Source organism: Sapajus apella, unplaced genomic scaffold, assembly GCF_009761245.1.
Source record: "Sapajus apella isolate SASKATOON/1434 unplaced genomic scaffold, GSC_monkey_1.0 scaffold34, whole genome shotgun sequence".
Classification (NCBI taxonomy): domain Eukaryota; kingdom Metazoa; phylum Chordata; class Mammalia; order Primates; family Cebidae; genus Sapajus; species Sapajus apella.
This window is the reverse complement of record NW_022436974.1, coordinates 13,622,022-13,633,008: the sequence shown is the minus strand read 5'-3', so window position 1 is coordinate 13,633,008 and position 10,987 is coordinate 13,622,022. Positions and strand designations below refer to the sequence as shown.

The following is a 10,987-nucleotide window of genomic DNA, read 5'->3' as shown; positions in this document are numbered from 1 at the left end:
GGAGCAGAACAGGGTGGTAGAAAATATGACAAGTTACTTGCTCATTCTAAATAATATTTGTTCATATGCTTAATTATTTAAACCTTTGCTTTCTGTTTGCATTACAGTTTAATGACTCTTTTGGAGCAATAGATACCTCTGATCTAGCTAGACAAATAAAAGACAGTCACAAAGTATCTTGAAAGGACACATGCATAAATTTTACAATTTCCATCCGACCACAGATATAAATTGATATAAAACTGGAATAATACACACCACTTTGCTGGTTTTCTTTTGAGAGTAGAATTAATTGTTTTGAGCTTCTGGTTTTGTATTCTAACTGATTGTCACCTGTATTTTCTACATTTTTTGCAATTAGCATTACTTTTATTTTGGTTTGAAGCCACAGGCATTAAGATATTAGTTGAATGAAGTATATTTAAAAATATGGACAGAGGCTGACTCTGAAGAACTTTAAATGTCACTCTAATGAATAAGAGGTTTGGTCTGTGAATGGAAAAAAGGGATCGAGACTTTAAGCAATTCAGTAACATTAATGAATTGGAGTTTCCAAAAATTCCCTTTGGCAGTAGGGTTGTCAGTGGATTGGAAGGGCAGAAAACAGAGAAAAGGAGAATAGGAATGAAGTCAGTGCTGTGGTTGATTATGGAAAGAGTAGGAAGGACATAGAAGAGTGAAGGAAAAGAAAGGTTTCTACTAAGGCCAATGCCAATTAATTCATTCATAGTACCATAAACATAGGATGTCAGAGCTTAAAATGCCTTAGAAATCAACCAGTATAAGATGATCACATTTCGGGTGAAATAAAGGAGGCAGAAGGAAACAGTCATTCACTTAAAGTTATAAAAACATCCATGAACCTCAACCATGTTTTGTGCTCCTAAATGTAAAGGCTACCTTGTACACTTGGCATCTTTCCTGACTAATGAATATAACTGAGTGAAGATATTAAGTTAGCTTTTATTGAAAATCTTTGATGTAGCAGGCACTATGACAGGCTCTTCATATTTATTATTTCAAATTTTCACAATGATTATTCATTGGAAGTGGGATAATCCACTGTGATGGCCCATTTCACAGATGCAGAAGCTGAGGCACAGAGAAAGTACGTAACTTGCCTGAGTTCCCATATGCCACAGCTAGAATTTAAACTTTGATTTATCTGATTTTATTAGAAATCTCAGTTCAATAGTAGGGCAATACATACAAACTATGGTAACAGAACTTACCAAATATCTTAAAGGGTCCAATCTCTCTTCCCCCAAGTCTTCAACAGTGACCTGCCACTTGAAGGCTAAGATAGGGAAAAAATGTTTTAGTGCCCTTCAGAACCATGGTCAGTTATTCAGCTGTTTAATGATACATCGTCACCTCTAAGCCACACAGGGTAGCCTTAGGTCTTCTTCGATGTATGAGAACACCTGGAATTCAGTATTTGATTTGAAAACCATAGTTCTTCTCAGAGTCTGTAATTCCCATATTGTTACATGCATTAAATGCAGTTCTTTTATTTATTTTTTTTTTTAAGTTCCGGGATACATGTATAGAGCTTGCATGTTTGTTACATAGGTATACATGTGCCATGGTGGTTTGCTGCACCTATCAACCCAAAAGACAGCTCTTTTTGAGGGGAGGTATTGGGAAAATCAAATGTACTACTCTTCAACCTTTGTGTTCATACATACATTCACATCCACATGCACTCACACCTGCACAAATACATCCCCACAGCAACACGTACTTATGTACCCAAATTGCAGTTCAGCCTAAGCTATTGTACAGGAGATGGAAGTCTTCAAATGCTACTTAGAAATCTCTTTTTCTCTCTCTCTCTTTATCCTTCCCTGCCTCTCCCACAAAATACTGATTTAGCACCTATTCTGAAAGACGAAAGGGCATCCCTGTTACAAGGTGTTACTCCTGACATATTTGAGGGAAGTAAAGCCGTACAACTCTCCTTACTTGGCTTCCTTAGTTTTGGGGAAGACATGTCCAGTCACCTAGACATGTGGGCTCTATAATGCCCTGCTACTGCTGTACCTAGGAGATGTCCACCTGGAGATGGGACTTCTGGGGTCTACTGCACAAAATTGTCTACTAATAACATTGCCATTAGTCACTGGTACAATGAGAAAAAGGAAATCAACACAAGTAGTTAATTTTTCACAATAAAAATTTAAACATATTTAACTTGAAGAGCCATTTTTTTTTCCTGAGATTGCATCCTTCTTGTTATTAAAAAGTCTTTCTATGGAGTGATGGCAATAGGATTGGGATATTTTACCCCGAAATAACCTTACATTGCAAAGGAAACAGCTAATGCTTAGTTCTCCATTAAAATAATATTATGAGTTCATGAAATACAAGTGTCTGGGAATCCACATTTCACCTACGCATGAGAAGGAGAAGGAAAAAGAGAAGGAAAAGGAGCGTAGAGACCCTGTTTTAGTATAGCATAGCAATGTCTGTGAAGGGAGGATGAAGAAGGGAAGAACGTTGGTCGCGAAGATTTACAGTGTTGTGGGAGCACCCATATATTTATTTTCTCAGCTCATTTGTATAGATACTTCCAAGGAAAATAGAATTATCTCTGCTGTACAAATAAGCTAAAATTCAAAAGTTTAAATGAGTTAAGGTGACACAGCTGATAGTGACAAAACCATAACTTATATCCAAGAGCAAGCATTTGATTTTCCTCTCATGAAGACTGTGAGCCTTTCAAGTAGAGTCCATCAAATTCCTGCAGCCTGGTCAAACAGCATGCTACAGCACTCGTACATTGCTGTACTATGTGACAAGAACACTATAATATAACCCCTTGTATTCATATTTGAGCATCTCTGATCTTAGAACACTGAACAGCTTTGTAAAGAAAATCTCAGCAACTGTAATTTTTTTTTGACAACTGTGTTGTTGTCTCATTTTTAAATCCAAGAAAAGAGTCCTTAATTATCTCTATCTTTGCCATTGTTTGAGTTAATGAAAGGGAATATTTCAGAGAAAATAAATAGTCACAATTAGAATTCACAGGAACATGGAATAGTTAGAGGTGAGAAATAGCACAACTAAATTTTATTCTAATTGTTTATAATCACAGTTTGGAGACCTCCAGAGAATTAGATTCCTGAGCATTTAGAATCTTTAAATCTACGTTGGAAGATGTGTCTTTGACATTAATTATCATTTAAAAAATAACTGCATTGACATTGTGCTATTTTGCTAAGAAAAGATAATTGTGGCATCATGGAGCAAAATTTATTTTGCACACTGACATAAAGGAAAAATCCTAGGTCTCTTAAGAGATACAAGATGGCTTTATTAACACTAAGTGCAAAGGAATTTGTATAACTTAATGTTCACTCATTTATTTTTTGAGTTATCTGTTCAACAAATTTATGTTAAATGCAGTTGAGCTGTTATTAGGTTGCTTCAGAGCCCTGATAAAGGAAAATTTATCCAATTTGTAGTTGGAGGATGGCAGAGGAGTTTGCCTGGGGAAGCTAACAGTTCATCCAATCACAAAAACATAAGGAGTGAGTTGGAATGAGGGAAGGCAACAAAGGGAATACAGAGAGATGCAGAGCAGCGTGTTGTAGGAATGCCAACAAAGTAAACATGACACAAACCATAGCTGGTCTATGTCTGATGCGGACTCAGGGCAAGCTGGCAATGTGATGTTCCTTCCTCAAATCCACACTTCTCATTTATTTGTTGGTTACAGGGAGAAAATAATTGTGATTATTAAATCATTCATATCCCTGCAAAAAAATTGAGAGAGGTGGTGGTAAAAAGTTGCACAATAGCACAGCGAGGTACTTCTGATGAAATTATGACCAGGTGGGCACGAGTTAGTACCACATTTAAGAGACCCTTGTCTCCAACATCATGGGAAACATGAAGAAGGGATCCTTTGAGGGGAGGAGCCAAAATCTACCAAAGCATAAACAGCGTGAAGCCAATATGTTATCCCTTTAAAATGATGCACCCCAAGCAGAACACCAAAAGAACAAAAAAGAAAAAGCAGTACTTAAATGACGATGTGAATGGAATAATGGAATACCTAAGACAGAATCCACAAATGGTTCACAATGGGCAAATTATAGCAACAGACAGTAAGGAAGTAAAGGAAGAAATTGCAGTTGCTCTAAAGACAGACAGACAGTTGACAAAAAGGAAGAAGACCGAAAAGACAAGTGGCAAAGAAAAATGCAATTGTGTGTTTCCACTGTAGAAAACCTGGTCATGGAATTGCAGATTGCCCTACCACACTTGAAAAAATCAAGATATGGGCACTGAAATATGTTACAGGTGTGGGTCCATAAGGCACAAAATAACCAAGTGTAAGGCTCAAATAGACCTGGCTCTTGGTGAATTTTCTTTTGCACAAAGGAGAAATAGGGCACTTGTCTAGATCTTGTCCTGGTAACACCAAAGGACTCTACACTGATGGTGGTGGTGGCAAACTTGGTAGCTCTGTGACACATTTAAAGAAAGATTGCCCTGAAAGTCAGAATTTAGATCAGATAGTCACAGTTGCTTACTGGGCAAAGGGAATGAGTGCAGACTATGAAGAAATTTTGGATGAACCTAAACCACAGAGATCCACAACAAAAATACCTAAAGTTGTTAATTTTTGGTAACAACTAGCACTATCATTTCTTACGACCTCATTGTTGCATTCTAAACTAGATATCAGTACGATCTGGGTGTGGTCAAAAACAATTTTCCTTTATTCTGTCCATCAAATAGCATTTCTACCACTGTTCAGAGAAAGTTGAAGAAAATAATAAGATGATTAAATGGAATCTCTAAAAGAACATATTTTAAGAGGCAGAACTTAGATGTAACAAAGTGGTTGTATACTTAATTGTAACAATCATCTTTTATAAAAGCGGTATTATGCATAAATGTGAAACACCCCTACACAAAGCAGTTGTTTGGGTTATATTGTTAAAGAAAAAAACAGGCATTTACTTATATAAGTAACGAAACATTTTAATTCATATGAATTTGATAGTAAAAACATCTTTGTCTCCACTGATGGATATTACTGGATTTGATAACAGCAATACCAATAATTATTTGTTCAGTTTGCCCAGATTAACAGGCACCCCTATTTTCTCATTTATTCTTGTAATGTATAACAATTCTTTACATTTTGGCAATATGTCCCAGTATTTAGATGTTTTTCTCTCTCTGACTATAGTGTAGACTGTCCTTTTGGAGAGATTACTTTGCTCCCCAAATAACTAAACTGCTACAGACTCTTTCTTTAGAACTCATCTTCAGTCATTGAAATGCAATAAAAAGATGGACTTTGGATTCCAGCTCTGCCACTAATTTGTGGGGCCTTTATAGAGTTATTCAACTGTCTGAACTTTACCTTTTGGGTCTGTAAAACAGAAAATGATGACTTCCTTATAAAGTTCTCTGAGGTTAGCTGAGAAGACTGAAAAAAATATCTAATATCACAGAAAGCAAATTCTAGTTCCCAACCTGCTTTGTACACTTCACAAAATATCCACAATATTTGATTTCTTTCTTTTCTGTCAGAAGTAATAAGGCTCAAATAGTGTTTTGAATAATATTTTTGCCTGTTCTGAAAGGTTAAATACAAACAAAGATACAAAACCCAAGGCTATGAGCAGATCTCAAGAATAGCTCCAAAATTGCACAGTGCAGTAATATCATCTTGGAAATCTGTGTGCAGTCTGTCTGAGGGTCTATATGGAAGTCCAGTTCCCATTTGGGTAATTGACTTTACATATTTATTGAAAGACATTCAGGTTATGTTTTATACAGGCTGTTGTCATTCCTCCCTAGGTCCTACCAACGTTGCATTACATAGAGGCCAGAGGGAAATGCAGAGTGAAAATAGGTTCAAGACTGATTAGCCCATTTGGGAGCTGAGGTTTTAATTGTGTTTCCAGTGTGATTATTCATCTCTTATTTCTTTACCTGTGTTACCTTTCCATAGACCTCTTTTGTATCTCTCAAACTCTCGAACTTAATCGTGAGAATTTATGGAACTCATTTAAAAGTGGACCTCAGTGACCTCAAATGCATCCAGCAGTAAATTCCAGGACATTCTCTTGAAGCTAAAGGTCACACAGTTTTCAAGTGAAAAATATCTTTTTGCAGTAATTTTTAGAAACTAAACAGAATCTTGCTTCTGATTTTCTGCTGATATTGTGGTATATCCACATTCCCTTCTTCACTTCCTCCCTATTTATCTTCCTATTGCTCCACCTTCTTCAGAATGCCATATTCCTCCACCCCACACTGGGAGGACAGTGGGAGCAAAGGATGTTGGTCCCAGCGGAGCACAGCTAAATGACACAAATGGGTTGTACCCACAAATCCAACATCACAGTATTGTAGTCCTTATAGGGTTCAGTACTACACATAGTTCTAGACAAGTGCACTATGTCCTGAGGACTGCAGAGGCCAAGATCCCCAGGGATTGGGGAGTTCAGGAAATGTTTAATGGAAGAGGTTGCGTTTGAGCTGGACTTCCAGGACTTTTTGTCTTTTATATGTTTATCTGATTAGAACAATAGCACATGTTTATTGATAAGTATTTGGGAAATGCAGATGCATATAAAAAAGGAAATGAAAACTATCATAAGCTCATCACTCTGAGATAACCACTTTGTGTCTTTATTACAGACAAGTATTTTTCATGTTTTAAATGTTTTTAATTTTAAAACATTGAAACATTAAAACAAAATATTTAAAACATTAAAATTTAATTTCAAAAACATTTTAAAAATTCTATAAAGTTGATCATTATGGAAATATGTCAATCTTAATTTACACAGACTCCTGATGAGTACTTCATGTATTCATCTAAGAAATATTTACTATGTGACCACCTATGAATTAGACATTCTAGGACTGGAAGCATAATAATATACAAGCTAGATAAAGTCCTTGTCCTGGTGGAGCTTACATTCTCTGAGGAGAACATCAGCAAGCAAAGAGTTCATGTGTTTGTAAAGGAGGTAGTATGTGTGCATGCATGTATATCAAGTAGTGGTGAATATATAAGGAACAGGGGTTAGAGTGATGGAAGATACTTCAATTCTTTCCAGCTTTTTAGTAATAAAATAAGTGTTTGGATATCTACACTTAGCAGTAGTACGGTAGTCCCCCTTACTGGCAGTTTCACTTTCTAAGGTTTTAGTTACCTGCATTTGACTGAGGTCTAAAAATAGATGAGTACAGCACAAGAAGGTATTTTGAAGGACAGAGAAATAGAGCCTGCATTCATATACCTTTTACTACAGCACATTGTTATAATTATTATCAGTTGCTATTGTTAATCAGTTACTGTGCATAATTTGTAAATTGAACTTTATCAGAGGTAGGTATGTATAGGAAAAAACCACAGTATCGTAGTGTACACAGGGGTTAGTACTATCTGTGGTTTCAGGTACTCAGTGAGAGTCTTGCAACATAACCCCTGAAAACAAGGGGAAGCTACTGTAAATGAAGATACTGTTTCCCCCTGAACAATACTCTATGTTTATTTTTAAATCCTTGTGCCGATTTTTAGGCCCAAGATGGAATCTTTTTATTTTTCCACTTACTGTTTGTCAGGTTGAACAATTTCCATAGCTATTTGTATTTATTTATTTTTGAATTTTCTATTACTGTTCTGATATAAATCTACAAAATTTCAACAGGTGAATATGGAGGAAAGACATTCCAGCAGGAGGAAATGCTATGAGCAAAGAAACAGAGGTGGGTCCTCCTAAAGTGTGCTGAGGAATGCTGTTGATCCTAGATAGGGGTGCCCGTGTCCATGTAAATATGCACACAAGCCGAGATGAACAAGACTATCCAGTGAGTCTGAGGTAAAATGTGTGTGTGTGTGTGTCTCTCTCTATATATAAAATATATAAACATATATAAATATAAATTTATATATAAATATAAAATCACCATGGCACATGTATAACTGTGTAACATACCTGCACATTCTGCTCATGTACCCCAGAACTTAAAGTATATAATAAAAATATATATTTATATATATATTTTTTACTTTAAGCATATAATAAAAATATGTATTTATATATTTTTTTTACTTTAAGTTCTGGGGTACATGTGCAGAATGTGCAGCCATGTTACATAGGCATACACGTGCCATGGTGGTTTGCTGCATCTACCACCCTGTCATCTACATTAGGTATTTCTCTAATGCTATCACTTCCCTACCCCCCACCCACTACGTATCCATCTCCTAGATCCCACCCCATGACAGGCAACAGTGTGTGATGTTCCCCTTCCTGTATCCATGTGTTCTCATTGCTGAACACACATTTACAAGTGACAACACGCAGTGTTTGGTTTTCTGTTCTTGCGTCAGTTTGCTGAGAATGATAGTTTCTAGCTTTATCCATGTCCCTGCAAAGGACATGAACTCATCCTCTTTTATGGCTGCATAGTGTTCCATGGTGTATATGTCCCACATTGTCTTTATCCAGTATATCATTGATGGGTTTGTGAGTTGGTTCCAAGTCTTTGCAATTGTGAACAGTGTTGCCATATACATAACATGTGCATGTGTCCTTATAATAGAATGACGTATAATTTTTTAGTATATACCCAGTAATAGGATTACAGGGTCAAATGATATTTCCAGTCCTAGATCCTTGAGTAATCTCCACACTGTCTTCCACAATGGTTGAACTAATTTACATTTTCACCAACAGTGTAAAAGTGTTCCTATTTCTCCATATCCTCTCCAGCCGCTGTTGTCTCCTGATTTTTTATTGATCACCATTCTAACTGGTGTGAGATGATATCTCAATGTGGTTTTGGTTTGCATTTCTCTAATGACCAGTGAGGATGAGCTTTTTTTCATATGTTTGTTGGCTGCATAAATGTCTTCTTTTGAGAAGTGTCTGTTATCCTTCACCCACTTTTTGATGGAGCTTTTTTGTTGTAAATTTTAATTCTTTGTAGATTCTGGATATTAGCGCTTTGTCAGACAAGTAGATTGCCAAAATTTTTTCCCATTCTGTTGCTTGCTGGTTCACTGCTGTGCAGAAACTCTTTAATTAGATCCCATGTGTCTGTTTTGGCTTTTGTTGCCATTGCTTTTGGTGTTTTAGTCACGAAGTCCTTGCCCAAGCCTATGTCCTGAATGGTTTTGACTAGGTTTTCTTCTAGGGTTTTTATGGTGTTAGGTCTTATGTTTAAGTCTTTAATCCTTCTGGACTTAATTTTTGTATAAGGTGTAAAGAAGGGGTCCAGTTTCACCTTTCTTCATATGGCTAGCGAGTTTTCCCAACACTATTTATTAAATAGGGAGTCCTTTCCTCATTGCTTGTTTTTGTCAGGTTTGTAAAAAATCAGATGGTTGTAGATGTGTGGCATTATTTCTGAGGCCTCTGTTCTGTTCCATTGGCCTATATCTCTGTTTTGGTACCAGAACCATGCTGTTTTAGTTACTGCAGGCTTGTAGTAAGTATAGTTTGAAGTCAGGCAGCCTGATATCTCTAGCTTTGTTCTTTTTGCTTAGGATTGTCTTGGCTGTATGTGCTCATTTTGGTACTATATGAAATTTAAAGTGGCTTTTTCTAATTCTGTGAAGAAAGTCAATGATAGCTTGATGAGGATAGCATTGAATTAAGTACTTGGGGAATTATGGTGATTTTCACAGTATTGATTCTTCCTATCCATGAGCATGGAATGTTTTTTCAATTTGTTTATGTTCTTTCTTATTTCCTTCAGCAGTGGTTTGTAGTTCTCCTTGAAGAGGTCCTTCATGTCCTTTGTTAGTTGATATTTTATTTTAGTTATTTCTTGTCTCCTGCTAGATATTTTATTCTCTTTGTAGCAATTGTGAATGGGAGTTCCCTCATGATTTGGCTGTTTGTCTGTTATTGTTGTATAGAAATGCTTTTGATTTTTGCACATTGATTTTGTATCCTGAGACTTTGCCAAAGTTGCTTAAGGAAATTTTGGGCTGAGGTGATGGGGTCTTCTAAATACACAGTTATGTCGTCTGCAAACAGAGATAATTTGACTTTCTCTTTTCCTAACTGAATACCATTTATTTTTCTTGCCTGATTGCCCTGGCCAGAATTTCCAATATTATGTTAAATAGGAGTGGTGAGGGAGGGCATCTTTGTCTTGTGCCTGTTTTCAAAGGGAATGCTTCCAGTTTTTGCCCAGCAAATATGATATTAGCTGTGGGTTTGTCATAAATAGCTATTATTTTGAGATAACATTCCAATGATAACTAGTTTATTGAGATTTTTTAGTATAAAGGGCTGTTGAATTTTGTTGGAGGCCTTCTCTGCATCTATTGAGATAATCATGTGGTTTTTGTCTTTGGTTCTGTTTACTTGATGGATTATGTTTATTGATTTGTGTATGTTGAAGCAGCCTTGCATCCCAGGAATGAAGGCTACTTGATTGTGATGGATACTCTTCTTGATGTGCTGTTGGATTCAGTTTGCCAATATTTTATTGAGGATTTTTGCATCAATGTTTATCATGAATAATGACCTTAAATTTTCTTTTTTAGTTGTGTCTCTGCCAGGTTTTAATATCAAGATGATGTTGGTCTCATAACATGAGGTAGTGAGGACTCCCTCTTTTTGTATTGTTTGAAATAGTTTCAGAAGGAATGGTACCAGCTCCTCTTTGTACCTCTTGTAGAATTTGGCTGTGAACCTATCTGGTCCTGCACTTTTTTTGGATGGTAGGCTATTAATTGCCACCTCAATTTCAGAACTTGTTATTGGTTTATTCAGTGATTCAATTTCCTGGTCCAGGTTGAGAGGTTGTAAGTGTCCAGGAATTTATTCATTTCTCATAGATGTACTGGTTTATGTGCATTGAGATATTAGTAATAATCTCAAATGGTAGTTTGTATTTCTGTGGAATCAGTGGTGATATCCCCTTTATCACTTTTTATTGTATCTATTTGCTTCTTCTCTTTTCTTCTGTGTTAGTCTGGCTAGCG

General features: G+C 36.3%; 1 pseudogene; it reads left to right on the top strand.

The window, feature by feature from the left end:
- Positions 1-3,780: 3,780 nt before the first annotated feature.
- On the top strand, positions 3,781-4,643 carry LOC116563127 (annotated as a pseudogene).
- The last annotated feature ends 6,344 nt before the right edge of the window (positions 4,644-10,987 follow it).